The sequence below is a fragment of the Triticum urartu genome, chromosome 1A (assembly GCF_056163025.1).
Source record: "Triticum urartu cultivar PI428250 chromosome 1A, HENAU_Tu73, whole genome shotgun sequence".
Classification (NCBI taxonomy): Eukaryota; Viridiplantae; Streptophyta; class Magnoliopsida; order Poales; family Poaceae; genus Triticum; species Triticum urartu.
In genome coordinates this window covers 368,136,590-368,147,002 of record NC_141873.1, presented here as the reverse complement: position 1 = coordinate 368,147,002, position 10,413 = coordinate 368,136,590, and positions in this window count along the sequence as shown.

The following is a 10,413-nucleotide window of genomic DNA, read 5'->3' as shown; positions in this document are numbered from 1 at the left end:
AGAAAACCCAAAAAGATTTCTCGTTCTTCTTTTGCTTGTTGGGAGCTTTCCCGTGTAAATAGTTTTGTTTCTTTTCTTTCCTTTGGGGGTCGAGAGGAGAAGACCATGATGAAAATGTTGAGTGGCTCTCATATGCATTATTGTTGATCTAACAAAGAGCCCATATTAAATGCTTGTAGATTCCAGCTTAGTCCAATGCACGAGCACTATTATTATTATCCACACTAGTTGGTCGTGCAAGTGAAAGGCAATAATGACGATATATGATGAACTGATTGAGATGATAAAAGTTGGTATGAACTCGACCTCTCTTGTTTTTGTAAATATGATTAGTTCATCGTTCCTGATTCAGTCTATTATGAAAGAAACATGTTTGCAATGAAAATTAGAGATTGTAGTTGCTTATGCCATGCTTAATTAGCTAGGAGTTTATAATGGTTTACCTTGCGTGCCAACATGCTATTAAAATGGTTGTGATGTGGTATGATAGGGTGGTATCCTCCTTTGGATGATTCGAGTGGCTTGACTTGGCACATGTTCACGCATGTAGTTGAAACAAAATCAACATAGCCTCTACGATATTTATGTTCATGGTGCATTATATCCTACTCATGCTTGCATTCGGTGTTGATTAATTTTAATGCATGTTCATGACTGTTGTCGCTCTCTAGCTGGTCGCTTCCCAGTCTTTTTCTATCCTTCACTTGTACTAAGCGGGAATACTGCTTGTGCATCCAATTCCATAATCCCAAAAGTTACTCCATATGAGTCCACCATACCTTCCTATATACGGTATCTACCTGCCGTTCCAAGTAAATTTGTATGTGCCAAACTCTAAACCTTCAAATAAACACTCTGTTTTGTATACTCGAATAGCTCATGAATCAACTAGGGCTGTCTGTGTCCTCCATGCTAGGCGGGTTATTCTCAAGAGGAGTGGACTCCGCTCCTCACGCATGAGAAAATGGTTGGTCACCGGGATTCCCAGTCCCATGCTCAAATCAAATCAAAATAATTGCAAACAAAACTCCGCAGGACTGTTGTTAGTTGGAGGCACCCGTTCTTTTGGGCAAGCCATGGATTGATGCTTGTTGGTGGTGGGGGAGTATAAACTTTACCATTCTGCTTGGGAACCGCCGATAATGTGTGTAGCATTGAAGATACCGAGATCTCTCGGTTGTTATGTTGACAATGAAAGTATACCGCTCAAAATATTATCCATATCTATTTCAAAACCGAGCTCTGGCACCTCTACAAATCCCTACTTCCCTCTGCAAAGGGCCTATTCATTTACTTTTATGTTGAGTCATCATCCTCTTATTAAAAAGCACCAGTTGGAGAGCACCGCTGTCATTTGCATCCATTACTGTTAGTTTACATTGAGTATGACTGTGACTAGATCTCTTTTACCATGAATTACAATGTTTAGTCAGTCCTTGATCTTTAAAGGTGTTCTGCATTTATGTTTTGCGGTCTCAGAAAGGGCTAGCGAGGTACCATCTTGTTATATCATATTATGATTGTTTTGAGGAAGTGTTGTCATCCGAGATTTATTATTATTGCTCGTTAGTTGATTATGCCATTGATATGAGTAAACATGAGACCTAAATGTTATTGTGAATATGGTTAGTTCATAATCTTTGCTGAAAACTTGAATGCTGGCTTTACATATTTGCAACAACAAGAGCAAACAAAGTTTTTAAAAGTTTTCTTTATCACTTTCAGTTTATCAACTGAATTGCTTGAGGACAAGCAAAGGTTTAAGCTTGGGAGAGTTGATACATCTCCGTCGTATCTACTTTTCCAAACAATTTTGCCATTGTTTTGGACTCTAACTTGCATGATTTGAATGGAACTAACCTGGACTGACGCTGTTTTCAGCATAGTTGCCATGGTGTTATTTTTTTGCAGAAATAAAAGTTCTCGGAATGACCTGAAAATCAACGGAGATTATTTTTGGAATATATAAAAAAACTGGAAGAAGAATCCACGTCAGGGGGCCCACACCCTGTCCATGAGGGTGGGGGGCGCGCCTACCCCCCTGGGCACGCCCCTGCCTCGTGGGCCCCCTGACGCTCCACCGACCTCAACTCCAACTCCATATATTCACTTTCGGGGAGAAAAAAAATCAAAGAGAAGGATTCATTGCGTTTTACGATACGGAGCTGCCGCCAAGCCCTAAACTCTCTTGGGAGGGCTAATCTGGATCCGTTCGGGGCTCCGGAGAGGGGAATCTGTCGCCATCTTCATCATCAACCTTCCTCCATCACCAATTTCATGATGCTCACTGCTGTGCGTGAGTAATTCCATCGTAGGCTTGCTAGACGGTTGTCGGCGTTCTGGGAACGGGGGTCCCCAGACTTGCCTGCCTGCGGCCCCATGGCGTGGCTGTGCTGGCAGGTCTGTACGGCCCATCATCAACAAGGCATTCAAGACTCTCATGAGGGGCCAAGCCTCGCGAGGCGGACGACGCAAGACCTCCTCAGGAGTGGCCTCACCAGGCTGCCTCGCGAGGAGCGGAGATATCAAGGCGGCGCGAACCTCGCGAGGCTCTCGTGACGTGAGCCATGACGATCGACACCAGGCGGGCGCCAGGCAGGCGCCAGCGCGCGCAGCATCCTCATTTCCTCTTTGGTGCGAAGGGGGCAAGCGCAGGTGCGGAGTACCGAGGCATCAGGCAAAGGTTTCCATATCAGTGCAACGAGACCAAGACCAGAAGGACGGCAGGACGGAGGTCACCATGGAGCCCAGGACGTCGTCACCACCAGAACCTTTGGCAGGCGAAGACCACCTTTTGTCAGGATAGCTCGTACTAGCTGTCCCCTTTCAAGTTAGCCGCCGTTGTTGGCTCCCTTCCCGCTCAATATTTGGGGAGAGGACCAGGGCCTATATAAGTAGGACTAGCCACCATAAAAGGGGGGATCTCATTTGATCAAAGCGGGGATCTCATCTGATCAAAGGGGGGATCTGATATAATCAAAGGCCAACCCTTAGCCACACCAAGCACAAGAACACCTCAACCTCAGGAGGCTACTGTTCCCCTTGTACTATTCTTCATCAGCCCAAGAGGCAATCCACCACCACCAAACTGGAGTAGGGTGTTACACCACAACGGTGGCCCGAACCAGTATAAACTGTGTGTCTTTGTGTTGCGAGTGCGTCGAGTTCGTCCGCGAGACCTTAGTGAGCTAGGGCGTAGATCAGTAGGAGGGAAAGAACTTCACGCGCACCCAGAGTTCGAACCTCAAGGGTTTGCCGGAACCCGTGATCTGACATTTGGCGTGCCAGGTAGGGGTGCGTCGTAGCTTCCCTTCCGTCGATCGGCGCCCCATCGCTCCGTCGCTCCGTCGTCTCCATGGCGGACGCTCGCAGCGCTCGAGCTAAACACCGGGCTGCCCTCACTGCCCGTGTTGCTCAGACGGCTCCCATCGGCGAGCCACCTCGTCGTTCGTCGTCGCTTGCCGCCAACGCCGCCACCGGCCCGGTGGGGAACAAGAAGCAAGCGTCCTCGCTGTACCCCTCGGTGCGGCAGGACGGCCGCACCGCCACCCCATCGTTGACCCCGGCCGGCTCCTCGTCCCATGCGCGTCGCGCTCCCATGGACGCGCAGGCCACGCTCCTCATGGCGAATGAGCTCTTGCGCTATCGCCCGATCGACGACCTCTACAAGGACTGGCTCGACCGCGTCGTTGAGCTCGTCCGCGCCGCAGGGGGCTCCCCGACGCCATCCCCCTCTCTGCCTCGCCCTCCTCCAGCCCCGGGCGACGTGGATCGAGGAGCGCCTCCACCACCTCTGCCCCAAGACGGTGCCTTGGCGCCAAGGCGCGCGGCCCCACAGCGCGATCCACCACGCACGGTGCCCGCGCACGATGAGAGAAGCTGCCAAGAGATTCCTTGGCCGCGAGAAGCTGCACCTGCGCTCCCCGCGCCACCACGGCAAGCCCGCGCGCTACCCGCGGTGGCGACATGCGGGCCTCATCAAGTCAAAGCTCCACCTCCGAGACAGGCCCCGGCGACCACGGCCGGCTGCCGCGCCTTCACCTCCGAGCTGCGTAGCGTCGCCTGGTCGGGCTAGTTCAAGCCGGATCTGCCTCCTCGCTACGACGGCACCCCGAACCCGCGGAGTTCCTACAGCTCTACGAGCTGAGCATCGAAGCGGCCAACGGCGACGAGAAAGTCATGGTGAACTGGTTTCCTATGGCTCTCAAGGATGGTGCCCACTCTTGGCTCCTGAACCTGCCGCAAGGCTCGATCTCCTCTTGGGACGAGATGCGCGACCGCTTCGTCGCCAACTTCCAGGGCACTCGTGACCGCCTGCCGGCCGTGGGTGACCTGCGCCGCATCAAGCAAAAACCAGGAGAGACCCTCCAGAAGTACATCCAGCGCTTCAACAACACTCGCCTCAAGATCCCCAAGGTTACGGACGAGGCCATCATCTCCGCGTTCTCTGACGGCGTCCGCGACATCAAGATGAAGGAGGAGCTCGCTATCCACGAGGAACTGTGCACATCTCAGGAGTTGTTGAACCTGGCGACCAAGTGCGCAAGAGCTGAGGAGGGGCGCCTCTCCGTCCTTGAGCTGCCAGCTGCGGGCGCAGAGGAGAAGAAGGCCAAGGCCAAGGACGTGAAGCGCAAGGAAGCAGCTGTGCTCGCAGCGGAGCCAGACACCAAGCGAGGCAGGGACTAGCCCGAGTCATCCAAGGGCAGTCAACCATTCCGCGCCTTCCACAACCTAAACACCCACAGCACCAGTGACTGTCAAGAACTCAGAGCCATTCGCGAAGGACGCTTCGGTCGACGCCCCGAGAGCAGCGACCGGGGCTATGGCCGAGGAGGAGGACGTGGAGGCGGACCCTGGGACGACCGTGGCCCGCGCCAGGAGTGGCGCGACAGGCTTCATGAGGACCGCTGGCAGGATCATCCTCGCGAGGACGCCTGGAGGGACCAGCCTCGTGAGGATCATCCTCAGGGCAACGCCGGTCTTCCCCCGCTGCCGCCACCACCAAGAAGGAATGACGACCACCATCAAGACGAGGGGGCTAGGGGCTTCCAGGAGCCGCGCGCAATCGCCTGCATCTTGGGCGACGCACAGGCCCCAGCCTCACAGTGTAGCTTCAAACATTCCACTCTGAGGTGAATGCAGTGCTCCCCAAGCTCGAGGCCACGCGCCTGCTCAAGTGGTCCTAGTGCGCCATCACCTTCAGCTCGGCAGATCAGCTCAAATGTGCAGCCACCGCTGGCGCCCTCCTGATGCTTTGTTCACCAGTCATCAGCAACGTGCAAGTTACCAAGACCCTCATCGACGGCGGCGCAGGGCTCAACGTCCTGTCCCTCGACACGTTCGACAACCTCCAAGTGCCATATGAGCAGCTTCAGCCTACCAAGCCTTTCTGAGGAGTGACCGACGGTTTCACCACACTGATAGGGCAGGTCCGCCTCCCTATCATCTTTGGGGACACAAGAACTACCGCACCGAGCTCATCAACTTTAACGTCGCACACATCCGTCTGCCATACAACGCCATCCTCGGGTATCCAGCCCTGGCCAAGTTCATGGCGGTGACACACCACGGTTACAATGTCCTCAAGATGCCAGGAAGTGGCAGAATCATCACGGTCCCGTGCGAAGAGAGGGATGCGGTGTGCTCCCTCGAGCACGCTTTTCAAGCTGCCGCAATCGATGACCCCGACAACAAGAGAGAGGATCCTCCCGAGGCCATCCCCAAGAAGAAGAAGCAGTTGCGCCGTGCCGGACCTTAGGAGGGTGGCGTCGCAGCTGGAACCTCACCAAGATCAGTACCTGCTCCAGGGGCGCCTCCCTCTATCGCATAGGAAGGCGCGCCTAGCGCCCTCCTCGGGCAGGGCTTAGGGGCTCTCTTCTGGAGGGCCTCAGACCTTGCCAACATCACGAGGGAGGCGCTCGGGCACCACATGGAGGCGTGCTTCGCGGCACGTTTCCCTCAGGAGAACACAGGGCAAAGAGCGCCCATCGCTCAGGAGTTCATCACCAAGACCACTTAGGAACTGCAAGACGCAAGGGCCATGTGCGGCGACCGCCGCTCACGAGGCGCAGCTCCCCATCCAGGCGAGGATGCCGGGCTGCGCGTCTGCATCGACGTACCAGAGCTCAACAGGGCCACATCTCAAGAGCCTTTCTGGCCTTCGCGCGTGGGCCGTTGCGAGGGTCCACCACACATCTGCGTTCGCATGCCCTTCGGCTTGCCGAGCGTGTCGTCAGCCTATCAGCACAACCTGCAGTGTGTCCTGGCGGCTCAGGAGGTCAGGCACCACACCGTCCTGGCAGAGATGGAGATGGTCCTCAGGGAACCACCTGAGCCCCCAGAGCCTCCCGAGGCTTAGGGCCCCGGTGGCTCATGAGGAGCCATTCCTTCACCGCGTGCCTTCAACTACACCAACTCTCCTTCGTCGACAGAACCAGGTGACATTTTCCAAGTTCGTTTAGCTGGGAGCGCCCCTCGGGCTGCATTATTCCCAGGCCGCGTGGGTCCGTCCCTGTAGCATGTATCCCTTTTGCTTATGCCTTTAGTTTACCCTATTGGGGGCACCCCTCGGGCTGCATCATCCCCAAGCCGCTCGGGCCTGACCGGGTGGCACGTATCTTTCTGCATTTACCCAAGCTGATTTGCCTTCCATGCTTAACCTACCTATGGCTATCACTTGCTTGATTGTTGCCCATTACGGGGGCCGCACGCCGGCATCCTTCTTTAGGGCCCCATTTGCGTTGTCTGACCATCTCGCAGGACCAAGACAATAAACAAGGGCCGAGACCAGGCGCAACCCGCCTTGAGGTAGGACCTCGTGAGTCCCGCGCTGGCTCACGAGTGCCCAGGCACACCTCGCTAAACCCTACCATGCCAGCCACGTGTCAGAGTGGGGCTGTACACGCCCCGGGGGCTCTCCGCAGTAGGGAGTCCCCTCGCCCGCTCCATAAGCAAACCAGCGGTCCGGCGCCCTTCTTCGCGTTAACTTGTAGGGGCTTCCTGAGTATCATGGCGGGCGGTACCATGGACTCTCCTTCCTCTCTCATGTGATTTTCTTGCGCGTTAAAAGGGGGGCTCCTGAGCATCGCGTCTCAGGAGCTCTTACTGGCTCTCCAGCCCTCACCCCCTGGCCTTGACCACGGCATCGCGACCTGGCATACCAGCGGCGGCTGAGCTCGCTCGAGGGCCGGGACCTGAGGGCGCAGAGCACCAAGAAGAGCATGGAAGGGAGGGGGAAACCCGCACGCGCCTGGCATGGCTACGCTACAACGACCAACACATGAGCCCGGGCGTGCCACGAGGAGTAGACTCTAGACAGACCAGATAAGTTCACACACGGAACCCACCTATCGCCACGACACGAGACCTTCACAGCGGCTCCATTGCGGCAATGTCGCCTCCCTTTCTTGCCTCTTCGCGGTTGCTTGGGCGCTAAAGGGGACCTCCTGAGCATCGCGCCTTAGGAGCTCTTATCGGACTTCAGGCCGCTCACCTCCTAGCCTTGACCACGGCATCGCAACCTGGCATACCAGTGACGGTTGCAGCCTGCCTGGGGACCGGGACCTGTCAGCGTAGAGCACCAAGCCATCACGAGGATAGAAAGGGGAGACTGAGCCGGAGCGGGCCTTGCTGCTTTCGCCGCCCTGCTGTGGCGATACTCTCTTCCTTTCCCATTCTAAAGCAGCCGCTTGAGCGCTAAAGGGGACCTCCTGAGCATTGTGCCTCAGGAGCTCTTACTGGACTTCAGGCCGCTCACCTCCTGGCCTTGACCATGGTATCGCGACCTGGCATACCAGCGACGGCTGCAACCTGCCTGGGGACCGGGACCTGTCAGCGTAGAGCATCAAGCCGCCGCAGGATTGGAAAGGGGAGGTCAAGCCTCGGCAGGATATGTGCCCACGAAATTCCATAACATGGACCATATATACGCAGAAGACATTACAAACCCTTTACACGCCCCCATGGGGTACTTCATGATTCTTCGCAGGGAACCAGAACAAGAACTAAGAGGAATCCTATCTACACCCTCCCGTGGCGGATGCCATCATCAACAGTGGGCCACGGGAGGCCGGCGCCGACCCCATCCAGATCAGCGGCGGCGGCGGCTGGACGCTGCGGCCCTGCTCCGAGCACGGTGGGAGCTTGGCGGCACGTAGCTGTCGTCGCTCGTCTCCGGAGACTTCAAGGGCTCTGGAGAGTCGCTAGACCACCACGAGTCGCCGCTGTCGCTGGAGGAGCTGCAGGCAAGACCAGTGGAGGGCCCCGCGCCCGCCGCAACGTCGTCCTGGTGACCTCCTTCAGGGCAGCATTCCAGGCGGCGGCCTTCCACGTCGAAGACCTTGAAGAACAGCACGGAGGCGCCGTCGTACTCGAAGTGGATCGCGAGGGTGCCCTCCGCATGACAGACCCGGGCAATCTCACCCCAGCCTCGGGTCATGAAGATCTTCCCAGAGGCGACGGTTCCAATCTCCACTCCAGTTGCTGGGGCATTGCAGTCAGCATGCTGTAGCCAAAGTTCGCAAATGCCCCTCGGCGGCACCTCGGCGGCGAAGAATGGTGGGAGGCGTATCCAGGTGCTTGGTGGCATCGCCGCCCACAGCACGAACTCACGCGACGAGTCCGCGACATGGACCCCTGGGGCGATGGTGTGTGTCCCCGCGGCGCGGTGACCACGGCCGCGGCGCGGGCAGTGCCGCTCGTCGCTCCGCCCTCCTGAGCCCTCGGCTCAGGCGTGCAAGGGTAGCGGATACCCGCGAGGAGGCCGCTCGCACCAGGGCCTCGTCACCACCTGCAGCGCCGCTTCATCGCGACGATGAACCGACCTCTTCTTCGACGGAAGTGGCTCTGGATCATCGCGGGGGGCCTTTCCTTTCTCTTCAGTGGAGAACCTATGGATGGGCGCCATTGCTGCAAGCGATGGAGCAAGGAGGAAGAAGCAAGTGAACCAAGAAGAGATGGGCAACGGGGGCTCCGCCCCCCTCCCCATTTATATCGAAAGAAGGCCAACCGGCGCCTCCCATGATCACAGGTAATGATGATTTTCCTTGCATGTCGCAGGGACTTGTCAAGTCGAGCAGTTGCCGAGGCAGCATGGGGAAGCGAAGACGCCCACGTCCAATCAACCACCACGCGTCAACCGAGGCCGCGGGCTTTTGGGGGCGCACGGCGCTCCACGCTTGATCCTTTGGCTTCGCCTTGAAGCCAAGCCCGAGCGCGCCTTGGGCCTGGGGGCTACTGTCGGTGTTCTGGGAACGGGGGTCCCCAGACTTGCCTACCTGCGGCCCATGGCGTGGCTGTGCTGGTAGGTCTGTATGGCCCATCATCATCAACAAGGCATTCAAGACCCTCGCGAGGGGCCAAGCCTCGCGAGGCGGACGACGCAAGACCTCCTCAGGAGGGGCCTCACCAGGCTGCCTCGCGAGGAGCAGATATATCAAGGCAGGGCGAACCTCGCGAGGCTCTCGTGACGTGAGCCATGACAATCAACAACAGGCGGGCGCCAGCGCGCGCAGCGTCCTTGTTTCCTCTTTGGTGCCAAGGGGGCGAGCACAGGCGCGGAGTACCGAGGCATCAAGCAAAGGTTTCCATATCAATGCAACGAGACCAATACCAGAAGGACGGTAGGACGGAGGTCACCATGGAGCCCAGGACGGTGTCACCACCAGAACCTTTGGCAGGCAAAGACCACCTTTTGTCAGGATAGCTTGTACTAGCTATCCCCTTTCAAATTGGCCGCCGTTGTTGGCTCTCTTCCCGCTCAATATTTGGGGAGAGGACCAGGGCCTATATAAGTAGGACTAGCCACCATAAAAGGGGGGATCTCATCTGATCAAAGCGGGGATCTCATCTGATTAAAGGGGGGATCTGATCTAATCAAAGGCCAACCCTTAGCCACACCAAGCACAAGAACACCTCAACCTCAGAAGGTTGCTCTTCCCCTTGTACTATTCTTCATCAGCCCAAGAGGCAATCCACCACCACCACACTGGAGTAGGGTATTACACCACAACGGTGGCCCGAACCAGTATAAACCTTGTGTCTTTGTGTTGCGAGTGCATCGAGTTCGTCCGCAAGACCTTAGCGAGCTAGGGTGTAGATCGGTAGGAGGGAAAGAACTTCGCGCGCACCCCAAAGTTCAAACCTCAAGGGTTTGCCGGAACCCGTGATCCGACAACGGTGATGGGTTGGATGAGATTTATCATGTAATCGAGTTAGTTTTGTTAGGGTTTGATCCCTAGTATCCACTATGTTCTGAGATTGATGTTGCTATGACTTTGCTATACTTAATGCTTGTCACTAGGGCCCGAGTGCCATGATTTCAGATCTGAACCTATTATGTTTTCATGAATATATGTGAGTTCTTGGTCCTATCTTGCAAGTCTATAGTCACCTATTATGTGTTATGATCCGTTA